At 37.9% G+C, this 16,389-nt stretch overlaps 1 long non-coding RNA gene across 2 annotated transcripts in view; it reads right to left on the bottom strand.

Moving 5' to 3' along the window:
- The window catches only part of LOC121012020 (uncharacterized), a 210,832-nt gene that overhangs the window by 61,626 nt on the left and 132,817 nt on the right, over positions 1–16,389 (bottom strand). For both annotated transcript variants that reach the window (XR_005781920.1, XR_005781921.1), the window contains one exon: positions 2,204–2,349. This is a non-coding gene — a long non-coding RNA (uncharacterized LOC121012020). The remainder of the gene's footprint in view (positions 1–2,203; positions 2,350–16,389) is intronic.

The following is a 16,389-nucleotide window of genomic DNA, read 5'->3' as shown; positions in this document are numbered from 1 at the left end:
TAAACAGTAGCATCAGAGACCCAGGATCTTTACCCTTGTCTATCCTGCTATCCTCAGCAGGTTGACTTACCACTTTCGAGTTTCCAGATGGCTACAACAGCTAAAAGCATCATCATCGGAAAGCATCCAAAAAAGAGGGAAAGTAAAGGGCAAAAAGACTTTTTCTTATAAAATTCTTTTCTTTATAATAAAAGCAAAACTTTCCCAGAAAACTTTTGTAGAAATTCCCTAACTGGGTTGTGTGAGCAGCCTTGGACCATTACAAAGGGAACTGAGATTACTGTGATGTGTTTGGAGCCATGACTGTTATGCCTGGTTGCACATTAGAATTACCCACAGAGTAACCAGCAAATTAGAAAATATCACCATTTATGTTCTTCCTGGAGCTAAGCACATTCCGACATAAACAAAAGCAGATTTCCTTTGTCTGGGATGAAAACCTAACAGCTGATGGCTTTTGGGCAACCAATGGTGTTACATGCCACAGTCATGTAATGAACACTGAAGTAATTCAGATAGATAGTGGGACTAGGAGGGGAAGAGATTGTGAGCAAGAATCCACCCAGAATCCTCAATGAAAGAGAAAAAGCACCCAGAAAGTTTCTGGGCAACAATTCCAATGAGAGTAGAGAGTCATGGATTTCAATGGGGGAGGAACATGCATATGGAGATCACAGGAGCTGGGGAGTGACAAGGGAAACAAGGAATATAGGAAATCAAGGAGTTCCAAGGATATATTTAGTTCATTATTGGCATACAGAGGGTAGAATGTCCATGTCATATCAAGGTTGAGGTGTCTAAGAAGACCCATCAGTCTAGAATTCAAAAAAGAGTTCTTTATAGGACATTTTTGAGAATGATAGGCAGGGAGCTACTAACAATTTCCGCAGAAAACGGACATGAACTATGTATGTCCTGAGAAAACCCTATCTACAGGGATGGGAGACATCATAAGTCTGAGTGAGGTTGTTCTGTGAGGTGTGTTAAACACAGAGAAAGGTAAAAGTCTGCACTCTGGTGTGCAACAAACATAAATCAAGTCTGCTGCCAATCGTTAATAGACTGTAGATGTATAGACTATTTTGAACTTCTGCTAAAGATAATAGAAATTCAAATGTTTTGCTTGACATATTTTAAGCCTTGATGCTAAAATGAAATCACACTGTTTTCAGCTAATATGAACAATACAATTACCAAGCCAAACCCAAGTCTTCTAATTCCAGATCCCTTGGATTAAGTCCTAACTTAATCCAAAGACTGATTTGCACATGACTGTAACCGCAGAATCTGAGTGACCTTTTGGTCTCCAATGAAACACCCTGGGAAAACTGTTTTCCCTGCACTCATTTAAAAACAGTAACTGCTCTACATCATTTAAGATCCTTTGTCAAGGGAATTCAATTAGCATCAGCCTGAGGTCACCCCAGGATTTCATAAACTTTTTCATCCTGTGGACTCCCCTGGGTTTTCCATGACTCATATTAACTGTCCCCAAAAATGTAAGTTTACTTGTCATCTTACAGATCCTGCAGTAGCTCTGGTCTCCCTCTCAGTATCACAACAAATCTGAAAGGAAGTGCCCGAGGGGAGGCAGTAGGTGGAGAATGCTGGGTCACCCACAGTTCACTGCCTCTTCTCCAAGCAGCTATTCAGGGGACTGCAGATGCTGTCTCTGTGACTTCCTGACAACAGCCCATGATCTCCCTATGGGTCAACTCCCAGTTTAGGAAACACTGGGAAAGTACCAACATCTATTTGGTATAATAACAGACTGTGAATTAAATAGAATCCAAGAATGCTAAAATAATAACATTTGCCAAATTTCCTGTATCAAAGGCATAAGAATAGCAGCTTCAATAAATTGGCAAATATTTATTGTTTGCTATTTTAGTAAAACTAAATACACCACCCTCACTGAACTAATGTAAGCTTAAAAAAAGGCATTCACTCACTGAGCCTTTAGTTTAACAAATACTTGAGTGCCTACTATGGCCAAGTCATTTGTATAAGGCACAAGGTAAGTGAAACACAGTCCCTGCTTTTCACTAAATTTAAAAATCTAAATATCTAAATAATATGTATGTTTTTAAAAAAAGGTAATATGATATTATTATGGGACAAAGGTGTCAGAGTAAGCACAGCATTCACCACTAGAATTCAAATGTGCTTGATCACACCCACAGGCTTGGTATAATGGGCTTACCAGGAATTCAACCACATGAAGTTGTTCAAAGAAGATACTGAGAAGACAGGATCAGGTAGGCAAGCTTGACCTGGTAGAAATGTGTTCATTGTCACGGGGATGCCATTATGAAAGCTTGTGGCTGTCAAGAGGATGTTTCCTTTGCCCTTTGAATAAAAGCAGAAAAGAGATGTCTTCATTACATCTGTAAGATATTGGGCCAGATAAGAACATAGCTTGGTAACCTTTTCTCAAGGAGAAAGGCATATAACAAGACCAAATATTAACATGACCAAATTCAGTCACTCCACAAATATTTATCAAAACCCTACAGTGTGGCAGAAATAGTCATAGGGTTGTGTGGCCCAAGAAAAACTGGGTTACAAATAAGGGACATAAGCCACAAAGTAATGAAGCTAATATATTTTAAATTAATGAGGCCCTTATTGTAATGGAGGGTCCAACTGGTGATAAATTTTTAAAGGATGTATAAAGGCTAAAGTGGATTCAAAGAAGAATGGTAAGGATGATTAATTAGGAAAGGAAATTAGGTTCTATGAGAAAAGGTTAAATTAATTCCAGTTATTTAACTTGGAGAAGAGAAGACTGAGGGCTGACTTGATCATAATGGTGGGGGGGGGGTCTGCTTTTCTTTTCCTTAAGAGACATGAGAAAATGGGATAAAAATAAAGCATTTATTTAGCCATTGATTCAGTCAATAAACACATAATATGGGTACTGCATTGTTGCCTAACACAAGAGATTGCAGAAGCACAAAAATGAATACAACATAGTCTTTGCCAATAGAAGCCATTTCATTTGGACATAAGAAAGAACTCCTGTGGAAAAGCTGAGAGCTTTCCCCCTAAGGTCAGGAACAAGACAGGGATGTCCACTCTCACCACTGTTATTCAACATAGTATGGGAAGTCTTAGCCTCTGCTATCAGAAAACACACACAAAAAAAAAGGCATCCAAATTGGCCAGGAGGAGGTCAAACTTTCACTCTTTGCAGATGACATGATACTCTCTATGGAAAACCCAAAAGATTCCACCAAAAAACTGCTAGAACTGATTCATGAATTCAGCTAAGTTTCAGGATATAAAATCAATGCACAGAAATCAGTTGCATTCCTATACACCAACAATGAAGCAACAGAAAGAGATATCAAGGAATCGATCTCATTTACAATTGCACCAAAAAACATAAAATACCTAGGAATAAATCTAACCAAAGAGGTGACAAATCTATACACTGAAAACTATAGAAAGCTTATGAAAGAAATTGAAGAAGACACACACACACACAAAAATGGAAAAATATTCCATGCTCCTGGATAGGAAGAACAAATATTGTTAAAATGTCAGTACTACCCAAAGCAACCTCCATATTCAATGCAATCCCTATCAAAATAACACCAGCCTTCTTCACAGAGCTAGAACAAATAATCCTAAAATTTGTACGGAACCAGAAAAGATCCCAAATAGCCAAAGCAATCTTGAAAAAGAAAACCAAAGCAGGAGACATCGCAATCCCGTACTTCAAGCTATACCACAAAGCTGTAATCATCAAGACAGTATGATACTGGCACAAGAACAGACACTCAGATCAACGGAACAGAATAGAGAACCCAGAAATGGACCCACAAACGTATGGCCAACTAATCTTTGACAAAGCAGGAAAGAATATCCAATGGAATGAAGATAGTCTCTTCAGCAAGTGGTGCTGGGAAAACTGGACAGCAGCATGCAGAAGATTGAACCTGGACCACTTTCTTACACCATACACAAAAATAAACTCAAAGTGGATGAAAGACCTCAATGTAAGACAGGAAGCCATCAAAATCCTCGAGGAGAAAGCAGGCAAAAACCTCTTTGATCTTGGCCACAGCAACTTCTTACTCAACACGTCTCCAGAGGCAAGGGAAACAAAAGCAAAAATGAACTACTGGGACCTCATCAAAATAAAAAGCTTCTGCACAGTGAAGGAAACAACCAGCAAAACTAAAAGGCATCCGGCAGAATGGGAGAAGATATTTGCAAATGACATATCAGATAAAGGGTTAGTATCCAAAATCTATAAAGAACTGCTCAGACTCAACACCCAAAAAACAAATAATCCAGTGAAGAAATGGGCAAAAGACATGAATAGACACTTCTCCAAAGAAGACATCCAGATGGCCAATCGACACATGAAAATATGCTCAACATTCTTCACTCATCATCAGGGAAATGCAAATCAAAACCACAATGAGATACCACCTCACACCTGTCAGAATGGCTAACATGAACAACTCAGGCAACAACAGATGTTGGCAAGGATGCAGGGAAAGAAGATCTCTTTTGCACTGCTGTGGGAATGCAAGCTGGTGCAGCCACTCTGGAAAACAGTATGGAGGTTCCTCAAAAAATTAAAAATAGAACTACCCTATGACCCAGCAATTGCACTACTAGGTATTTAGGGGTACAGGTATGCTGTTCGAAGGGGCACATGCACCCCAATGTTTATAGCAGCACTATTAACAATAGCCAAAGTATGGAAAGAGCCCAAATGCCCACTGATGGATGAATGGATAAAGAAGAAGTGATATATATATATATATATATATATATATATATATATATATATATAAAATGGAGTATTACTCAGCAATCAAAAAGAATGAAATCTTGCTATTTGCAACTACGTGGATGGAAGTAGAGGGTATTATGCTAAGCAAAATTAGTCAGAGAAAGACAAATATCATATTAATTCACTCACATGAGGACTTTAAGACACAGAACAGATGAACATAAGGGAAGGGAAGCAAAAATAATAAAAAAACAGGAGGGGGACAAAGCATAAGAGACTCTTAAATATGGAGAACAAACAGAGGGTTACTGGAGGGGTTGTGGGAGGGGGGATGGGCTAAATGGGTAAGGGACATTAAGGAATCTACTCCTGAAATCATTATTGCTAACTAATTTGGATATAAATTTAAAAATGAAATTAAAAAAATTTTCTGAGAAAAGAAAAAAAAAGAAATAACTGTAAACAACTAGGTGATAAAACTCAAGAACTGGCTGAAGGAGCATATGTAATATAAATGCCTAGAGATTCTCGAGAAGACAATCAAGATTGTTAAGATTGTTATGATCACAGGGGTGCCTGGGTGGCGCAGTCGGTTAAGCGTCCGACTTCAGCTCAGGTCAAGATCTCACGGTCCGTGAGTTCAAGCCCCGCGTAGGGCTCTGGACTGATGGCTCAGAGCCTGGAGCCTGCTTCCGATTCTGTGTCTCCTTCTCTCTCTGCCCCTCCCCCGTTCATGCTCTGTCTCTCTCTGTCTCAAAAATAAATAAACGTTAAAAAAAAAAAAAAGATTGTTATGATCACAGAACTAAATGATTACTAAAGTTCCTTTCTAGAATCTGTGATACTAAAACCTGTACCCTAGTTTTACAGACAACAGTTTCCTACAAAGCAATATTAAAAGGGATATATAACAATAATACATATAACTGAATTTATATTTGACCATTGACTAATGTTTTGATTTCATGTCAAATATTATTTTGCCCATTTTTAATTGATCTTTAATTAAAAACTATACCTGACACCTTAGATTTAAGGGAAAACGTCTAATAATCCCTTTGGTGAAGAGTTAAGAATTTAAACTGAGGATCAAAATCAATATATAGGTTCCCTCTATAAAATGAGAAGACAATTCAGAATGTGATAATTTTGTTTGAATTTGAGTTGGTCAGGTAGAATATCCAGTATTAGAGAAAAATGGACTATGAAAGCTTTATCAAGTCCTTTTCACGAAATGTACTGAGCTACATACATACAGCCTTGAACCATAGAGTCACATCTAGAACATTTGTTGTTCAGCTAGAATGCTAGAAAGAATAGAAACACTTGAAGCTGCCTGCTAGATATCTCTAATTTGGATATCCCACTCAAATTTCAAATTCAACACTTCAAGAAAAAAGAGTGAGAAAGTCAGAGAGAGAGATAAAGAGATCTTATCTACCTTAACTCAAATTTGTACCTTGTATTCATGTCTCTTAATTAAAAGTGTCACCTTAGCAATTATGTATTGTGCACCTATCATGTGTCTGTCAACCTACTAGGGGTTAGGAGTGCAAAGATATATGTCACTGTATTTGCCCTCAGGTACAAGGCCATGTAACCAATTTTCAGTTTTACATAATCAGGGCAGGTTTTTATTTGTTTGTTTGTTTGTTTTTAATTTCATTGAGACCATTATAAATTCACATATAGTTGTAAGACATAATACAGAGAGACCTCTTCTATACTTTGTCTCATTTCCTCCGGTGGTAACACTTTGCAAAACTATAGTACAGTAAAGTATGCAAGCATTCTCCAGAAACATGCTAGTAATCCAAAGCACTTGTATATCAAAGTCAATTTCAAGAACCATTGGCTCAGTTGTGATCATGTGATGTTCAGTATCATGTACCACTCATATGACAGGACATCACTCATTTATCAAGTTAAAATTTATTAAAAATATTTGATTGCCTTGCAGAACACTCGCAGAACTAGTTACTCACAATCCAAGGTTTTGCTGTGTATCAAACTGGCATATTTACATTGATACAATCCTCCCATCTTATTCAGATTTCACCAGTTTTACTTGTACTCACGTGTGTGTGTGTGTGTGTGTGTGTGTGTTAGTTCTACACAATTGTATCAGTCATGTAGGTTCCTGTATCTACAACGACAGTTAAGATACTGAACAATTCCATACTACAAGACTTGTACTGCCCCTTTATAACTCTACCCACCTCTCTCCCACCCCCTCCTCTGTCCCTACCCTCTGGCAGCCACTAATCTATCTTCCATTTTTAAAATTCTGTCATTTCAAAAGCATTACACAAATAGAATCATGCAATATGTAATCTTTAAGTACTGACTTTTTTTCCTCTGAGCACAATACCTGAAAGATTCATCCAAATTATTGCATGTATCAGTAATTTGTTCCTTTTTATTACTGAGTAGTAGTCCACAGTGTGTATTTACCATGGTGTGTTTTACCATTCACCTGCTGAAGGATATCCGGGCTTATTCCAATTTTTGGCTATTCCAAATAATGCTGCAATGAACATTCATGTACAGGTTCTTGTGTGAGTATACACTGTCATTTCTCTTGGATAAATGCCTAGGAGCACAATTGCTGGATCATAGGGTGTTTTAGGGTTCAGGTTTTTTTTTTTTTTTTAATTTTTAAGAGAGAGACAGCATTAACAGGGAAAAGGGGCAGAGAGAAGAGGGAGAGAGAGAATGTTAAGCAGGCTCCACGCTCAGCACGAAGCCGCATGTGGGGCTTGATCCCATGACCCTGGAACCATGACTGAGCTTTTGAAATCAAGCGTTCCATGCTCAACGGATTGAGCCACCCAGGCTCCCCTAGACTTTTTTTTAAAAAAGCTGTCAAACTGTGTCCCAGAATGACTATACCATGTTATATTCCCACAAGCAGCGCATGCATGGCCAAGTTTCTCAGCAATCTCACCAGCATTTGGGATTTTCTCTATTTTTTCTCTTAGCCATTCTGATAGATGTATGGTGGCATGCTACTAAAATAGCTTTATAAAAGACAGATGAGCCTATTGCTCTAGAAGGCAGGGTAGAGAACAACTACATCCACCAGCATCCCCAGGAAGGAGGACAGGAGAGGTATGGGTAGGAAAACATCCAAAAAGGAGATAATATTTGAATTGGGTTCTTAAAAATTGAGTAGATCTTCAGAAACTAGAAGGAAGAGAAAGATACATCTAGCATAGGGAATATAATATTCAGAATCAAAGGGTTATGCAAGAGCATGAAGAACAGAGAGGTCTAGACAGGTAGAGCCCAGTGTGCCATAAAGGGGAAAGAGGAGTAGTGCAAGGAAGAGGACTTCCGTGTGTCATGTCAGGGATTTCAACTACATTCTACAGGGAAGAGAAAGGCTCAGCTATGATGAGGGCAGTACCAGGATTGTTTCTAGTCTCCATGTGCTCCCACAATGTATCACATATCTGGCTCTCCTTTCGTTTCTTACTGCCACTCCAGCCTCAGAGGCTCACATATCTCAACTGCCAAACCCGGCTTCCATCCACCCTATCTGCTAATACCGGAGCCATTTTCCTATATATGTATATTGCACAGTATATTCTTTCTCTGCTCAGAAATTTTCACTAGCCCCTTCTCCTTGTGCAAAACAAAGTCTGAACTCCTCAGAGCTACCCAGGAACAAAGGTGATGTGGCCCCACTGCTCCAGGAAGAGAAGCTCCAGGTTAATGGGATTGATTTCTAGTCCCCACACGGGAAGTGCTTTATCCAGCCTCTAGGCAGGAAACACAAGTTTCCTCTACCTTCTTAGCCTGTGGAAACACTCCTGATCCTTACAAATTTAGGCTTAGTATGCCTTCCTTTTATGAAGGTTCCCAGTCCCCTTCCTTCCTCTATCCCCAAATTTATGCTATTACTCCTACTTTGGAATTTACTATCATTTTGCTTGTATCGTTACTAAAAGTATTTCTTTCATCCTGCCTTGTGCTATAGCTCTCAAGCTTTTCTCCTCCAATAGACTACAAACTGATGGTAGGCATGGTGATAGAGATGTGAAGTACAAAACTGAGTTGTTCTCCATTTATCTGATATTAACACACTTATATGCCAAGGATTTGGCTGCACCTTGGGTAAGGGATATAAACTTTCAAAAGATTTGGAATCTCAACAAAAAATATGATAGGATAAAAACAATAATAATACAAGGCAGAAAATGACTTGTTTCTTAGGCGTACAAAAAAAAGAACTATATTTACTCCACGTTCATCTAAAATGTGATTCTGTCTTTAAGTCTGTTTCACTTGAGGTCCCCTACAAACATTTTCCAACAATAAAAAAATAGAAACAAAAAAGAAAAGTGCCAGGCTTGTTGAAAATGTGGCAAAGTCTATTTTAATTTTTAGTCTTCACTTCTTTTTCTTTAACTATGGTCTAAACTTGCTATTTTCTCATAAATATACGTGACAGTGTATTCAAAACTGTTTCTACACAAGAAGAGGAACAAAAAAGAACATGGTACTATAGTTCAAAAGCCCCTTCTAACATATTTCTATAGACATCACATCCACTTCCGATAAATTAATGAAAATGCATAAAGTGAGCTGCATATCAGTAAAGGTGCCAGTTCTAGGTATTTTTCAAATACAAGGTCTCAAATAACAAAACTCTCAGGACTGAGTTCAAGGTGACCACTCATTACCTGTTAGATGTGACCAGACTATTTTTTAATAGTTTTTGCTTAACAATAATGAAAATAGAATCAGAAAGCTTAAAAGAAATAAATATGGAATGATGGGCCAATGAATGTGTTGATCTCACTTGAAATTTATCAGGAAAACTTGACATCCTCTGCTCTTTTTAAAAATAATTTACATAAATTATTCTCTAAATTAAGACCAAGTAAATGTCACCTTTTTCCTAACAGAATTAGTATTCTATTCCCATAGTGTATCAACGGCATTCAATGTGTTTTCCATTTAAAAAAAAGGAAAAAGAACTATATGTCAAATTATCTCTTAACATATATAAAATAAAGGCCATAAATACATAAAGGTTAACATAGGATTGCTGGGGCCTCTCCTCCCCTAGACACACGATTGTTAGAAACTGATCACTAGGACTGTCTTTGAGGTTCTTATATAAACTGTTTTTACTTGTTTTTATTTCCTCGGGTCAAGTATATATTCTTTAGTTTCAAAAGAAATTCAGAAACACTGAGATCATGATTTTTATTAACTACTAAAATTACAGCCAGTATCTCAACTACATCTTTTGGTAGGCCTTTAATCAGTTTTTAATCACATTCTCCACAAGTACCAGGCACTGTAATCAAAATTTCCCTCTAACTTATTGGGCCTAAGAGGAGTATAATCTTTGGGAAATTCCAACACATGCTTAGCTGAACACAGACATTTCCTTGGAGCAAAAATTTTATTTCAGCCCTGTTTTCTGATTTAAAAAATGAAAATGAAAAATATTTAACCATTAAGTGTACCAAAGAAATTGAATGGCTGTCTGTATCTTTAAGGGGAAATGCTGCCATGTGGACGAGACCCACATAGACTAATAATTGTGAGGTTCAGTTTACCTATAAAGATGATAGTTACTAATTAATATTGACTTATATAAATGTTTCATCTTTTGTGCTTTTTCCCCTTCTCCTCTAACATTGAAGGAAGTCAGGCTCTTAAAAAGGAGCTTAGAGGAAGGGAGCAAAGAAGCACACTGGAGGGAAGTTAGAGGGTGGAAACGGAGCCACAGAGCAAAATGCAGTCAGAGTTTTTGATGGATCTATGTCATCGTATTAGAGTGTAATAAGAAAATAAGTTCAAACAGGAAGGAAAGAAGAGAGACTTCAAAAGTCCTCTGATGCTTTTAATAACAATAAAAATAATGCTAACATAAATGCTTCCCATCTGACCCATCTGATTGGTGTTTGGAATTTACAGTGCACTTTCACCCACACACATTTTCTTTCCTAACACTCACAATAGCTCTTTGCAGTTAAAAAAAAAAAAATTAGTTTCACACCACCTCTTACTGTGACATTCAACCACAGGAATGGCATACCTTCTCTTGGTGGCTCTCTGCGAGAATCTGCATTCTCTATCTTTAAACACGCAAGCAGAGTAATGGATTCAGTCATCCGCAGCATGAATAAGGTCTGCTCAGACTGCATTGATCCAACAAGATTATGGATTGTTGATTTTCTTGTGTGTCTGACCTTACTGCTCAGTGCTTGCATCATGTACCAAATTCTAAAAGCTGCTTCTTAATGTGACTTCCGATAATGTGAGCAGTATAAGCCATTGTCACTTAATAACAAATTCGATAGAATTAAAAGGCAACTCTAGGGGCTTCTCTATGAATAAGACAATTCTGTGTTGTTATCTGACAAATCTTTATTTTTTAAATTAATTTAATCCAATTAAATCTTCCTGACTGGAATAACTGCAATTAAACTGAAAAACTCTGGCCAAGCTCTTTATCCTATTTGTGAAATTCAAGCCTTCAAATGATTGGTGGGTCAGAAATGAATGGTCACAGTTTCTAACTGAGTTGGATTTACAGAAATATTTTACATCTTTTGTTAGTTTGTCACCTAGGATATGTTTAGTCTAAAATAAAGTAGAGACCATGAACATTATTTTTGTGGCCTGAATTCTGGCCACATGAGACACACAAAGCCTCAGACAGAACACACTGAGTCAGCATTGTGGTCTAGAATGAGGAGGAATGAGTCCTAGATTGGAGCTCATGTCATGGACCAGAGCCCCACGTGGACCAAACAGCTAATGGAGTTGAGTCATTAGCATCTAGGGGCTAAGCCAATCATTTCCAAACTAAGGAGTTTTTTAGAAGACAGATTCCCAGACCACACCCTGGATCTAATACACCCACATCTCTTGGAATTGGGTCTATGGCTCTGAACTTCTCCAAAGTTTACAGGTGATTGGATGATCAGTAAGTTTGGGGAAATAGAGGGCCAAAACTAAAATTATTCTAAGTGGGCATAAAAGTGGGGAGGAGTTCTCCATCTGCTCAGAGACAGAAAAAGCCTCCTTAAACTACTTCTTCAGCATCTAGTGTTGCTAACTCGAAGTCTGACTACAATTCGACTCTTATTCTCTTCTTGGCCATCTGTTTGGTTTTTTGATTGATTGATTTTCTCTCTGGAAATTTAAAATTTGGAGACCAGAAATTCCCTTAGAATGTAACTATATAAGGACACTATTAGTTTGAAGATTCAAACACTTCAGCTCAAGAGAAATTCTTCTATTTCCTTTTCATCTCTTTCATTTCCTATGTTCTGTTTTTCTAGAACTATTAAGTGGATGTTCAGCATCATGGATTAAAAGTATTGTGTTTTGGGGCATCCGACTTAGGTTCTGGTCATGATCTCGCAGTTTGTGAGTTCGAGCCCCACATCGGGCTCTGTGCTGACAGCTCAGAGCCTGGAGCTTGCTTCGGATTCTGTGTCTGCCCCTCCCATGCTCATGCTCTCTCTCTCTCTCTCTCTCAATAATAAATGGACATTAAAAAAAATTTTTTTTAAGTATTGTGTTTTAATTTTTCTTTCATTTTTTTCTCCAGATTTTGTTTTGTTTTATTTTATTGTCTAGAATACTAATTCAGCCTTCAGCAATGTTCATCCTGTTATTCATCTCCCACATTTTTTTTCTATTTTGCCATGAGATTTTTAATTTCTAGAAACAGTTTGTGCTCTCTGACTACTCATCTTCATAGGAGCCTTTTCTTTCCCTTCCTCTTCACCCCTCTGCCTCCCCCTCCCCCTCTCCCTCCTCTTAGTTTGCTTTTCTTTCAATGAATAATAGCCACTTGACTCTCTAAAGATATTTTTAAGTGTTTTTTAAATTAAGTGTTCACCTGTTTCTTGAATTATTTCTTTCATAACCTTGGGTCAGTGGTTCTGTTAGTTAAGTTTGATCCTTCTATTGCTTGGCCTCAACTATCTGGTGATGGTTGATTATCCATTAACAGCTGGCGAGGGTGACTTCTGCAGTTCTGATATTGCACAGGGCCTCAACTTTGTAAGACTGCTTTCAGTTTAGTTAACCATAAATGGTTATGGTGGGTCAATGGGACAAATGTCTTAAGGCTCCTGGGCATGGGCTGGCAGGCAAGCCAGGTGTCTGTCCCCCTCCACCACTTGCCAACTTAAGAAGATGTGCGTTGTGGCAGAGGAGTGCTTCAAAGCTTCAGCCTCCTGGCAGAGCAGCCTGCCCCTTTTTCTCCTTCTCTGCCTGTATGTGTCTCAACCCCCCCCACGTGATCTGCTCTCCTCACTCAGACCCCTAAAGGATTTATTTTTGATAATACTTTTCAGGCTTATCCTGACATTGGATTCCACTTGTGCCTGTCATTTGATATAGTAGGGGAAGTGAAAAAGCTGCACTGGTCTGTTTTTCAGAATTTAGCTCTTGCTTAATGACTCTGATGTCTGTTCCATCACCCTCTCCCCGTCGCCCGCCTCCTCTGTATTACGTTACTCCAAGCTTGGAGGTTTTCAGGATTGCATCCTTTTCTAATTTGCAAATATTCTCATTAATTTTTGCCTGCTCATGATATTCTTTCTCCTTTTCCAGGATTTTTATGAATTTTCAGCCACCTAAGGGATTCAGGACAAGAGGAAATTCAGATGTGTGTTGAGTTCAATCTCCTCCTACAATTAACCTCTCTTTGATTCTTTCCATATTAAGCCACTGACATATTTAACCACAGAAAGGCACAAATACAAATATTAAACTACATCACTTCTAACATACATAAGAAAAAAATACACACACACACATGCACACAACTCATAAACTAATGACATCTGTTTCTTCATGAAAGCATAGATGAATTATCTTATAATTGGCCATTCTTTTTTATTTTCTTTTTCAAGAAAAGCAACTCTATCTGAAAAGATATCTTCCTAAGAGGAATACTGCTGAAGTTGATAAAGCATGCTATTCAACTGCACATATTTTCTATCATTTTCAAAATATTTAGTTTCAGAGAAACCTAAAGTGAATCCATCATCATGGCCTATTGTGTTATACAAGTTTATAATAGGAATGATACCTACAAGGTAGTATGAAAATCTACATTAATCCTCAGTTTCTTGGATGATTATAGACAATCTGCAGTTACTATCTACACAAGGAAATTATTTCTTGCCAAAGCACAGAAGCAGTGTTAGAGGGTTACAACTTCCTATTAATCAGCATATATGCTTCCCTTAGAGATTGCACTTTGAAATCACATTATTTATTCTTTGTAAATATCACCCAGGCACTTACCATTTCTCATCTGCCCAGAGTGAAGAATCAGGAATCATTCAGAAGTCACACAGCAATTCTATGTGTTCACTGCAACATTGATCATCAGTATAAACACCATCCAACTGATGTAAATTCAAAACTAAGGGCTTTAGAATATCCGTATCATATCTCCAATTCACATCTACATGGCAAATAGGGCATGAAATGACCCATGACAAGAACTTGTTTGTCATGCACTCATGCATTCAATTTGATCTTGGGGTGATGGAGGTGATATTCTCCATAGACAAAAGTATGAAGGAAGAAGAGCAAGGAGCATCTGTGGTAAATGGTAAGTTATACAGATTGCCCAGAGTAGCAAACTTTAAAAGTAACCAGTGGGCCAAAAGGCTATGAAAGTAAGTTAAAAGCATTTCTCAATACCAGGCAATGAAAACAGAGCCGTATCAATAGTGGCAAAAATTGTGATTATTCTTTTCCCTGTTAATTTATAGACATTCTCAAATCAGCCATGTCATAGTAGCTTTCCCTCCCAAATTATGGATTAATAGCAAGCCACCACTAAAGTAGAAAAGAGAGAATCTAAAGAAAGGCAATATTCATGCTAGTGGGAGATCCTATAATTTATATTCAATGCAGGTAAAACATGCCTTGGGTCCCAGAGAGCCAGGGATCTGATAGTGCTAAAATGATACATAAATCATATGCAAAGACAATTTAACTTTGATGGCCAAAGTTTAAAATATTTTCTAGTGAGGACAGTGTGTGTCATGTTGAGTTTGGAAAGAGAAATAATTGCATTTTGAGTGTTTACTTGTGTATGGAAATGTATTGGACAAATAAATATAAACATATGTGAAGACTTTTAGGCAGGAAAATCTGAGGAATAAAGTATTTGTGCTGTATTAGTTTTCTAGGTCTGCTTTCGTAGGGCCTACCCTAATGGTCTTATTTTAACTTAAGTACCTCTCCAAAGACTCTATCTCCAAATACAAGTCATTTTCTGAGGTACTGGCTGTTAGGACGTCAATATATGAATGTTTGAGGAGATACATGCTATATCTTTTTGCTAGGTTTTGTTTTCTTTAAGAGAGCAACAGTGAATGGGCAGGAAAGATTACCACTTAATTTCAAGTAAATAAGTTCACAAGAGCCCAAGCAACCGAAATAAATGTCAAGCAAGTGCCCACACTATACAAAGGAAGGAATTCTATAGATATTCTTTCTTTTCTTTTTTTCTTTCCTAAATTTTTGAGAGAGAGAGAGAGAGAGAGAGAGAGAGAGAGCGAGCAGGGGAGGGGCAGAGGGAGAGGGAAATAAAGAATCCCAAGCAGGCTCCATGCTATCAGTGCAGATCCCTACCCTGGGGTTGATCCCAAGAACCTTGAGATCATGACCTGAGCCAAAACCAAGAATTGGACACTTAACCAACTGAGCCACCTAGGTGCTCCAATATTCTTGATTAGGAAAGAAGTAGTGGCAACTTGAAAGAGACACATTGATTCTTGCATTTGGCCCTTACTAATTCATATTAAGAATAATAATATCCAAAAGTATAGATTCATCAACAGATTAGAGAAACATTTTTAACTGCAAAGTAAACAGCTGATCTAGGATTACTTAAGATGAGATCAGAGTTAATTATGTGTGAAGTTCCTTTACTGGAAAACATGATAATACCATTGGTAGTGACATTGTGATATGGGATACCAAGTCAATGATGTTGTCTAACCAAACTTCCAGTTTTCTAGCATCTATATAGAGGGTGATTTTCATTATTAGGATAAGATTATTGATTGAGGTGTTTGTTTTGTTTCTTGTTTTGTTTTGTTTTCAGGTTTGTTTGTTTGTTTGTTTGTTTTGAGGAATATCATTAATAGGATATGAGTAGGAATACAAGTAACATAAAATCTCCTGGCTTTTCGATGCTTACTGAAAAGTCAGGCAGACCTGCCAGGATAGGAGTGAAGACTGGCATATTACTTCATGCTAACATCTTCCATTCTGAATTTTCACCATGAAACATCCATGCATTTAAAATAAAAAGGTATAGCAAATCCACTTCAATAGGATTTTTTTTTTTAATTTTTTTTCAACGTTTATTTATTTTTGGGACAGAGAGAGACAGAGCATGCACAGGGGAGGGGCAGAAAGAGAGGGAGACACAGAATCGGAAACAGGCTCCGAGCCATCAGCCCAGAGCCCGACGCGGGGCTCGAACTCACAGAGCGCGAGATCGTGACCTGGCTGAAGTCGGACGCTTAACCGACTGCGCCACCCAGGCGCCCCTTCAATAGGATTTTTGACTTTAGCTTTATACTCTCCCTTCCAGACCTCATCAGCTGTCTGGAAATGCCACC

Source organism: Herpailurus yagouaroundi, unplaced genomic scaffold (genome assembly GCF_014898765.1).
Source record: "Herpailurus yagouaroundi ecotype Mexico unplaced genomic scaffold, PumYag 29, whole genome shotgun sequence".
NCBI lineage: Eukaryota > Metazoa > Chordata > Mammalia > Carnivora > Felidae > Herpailurus > Herpailurus yagouaroundi.
This window is presented reverse-complemented; position numbering and strand designations above follow the sequence as displayed.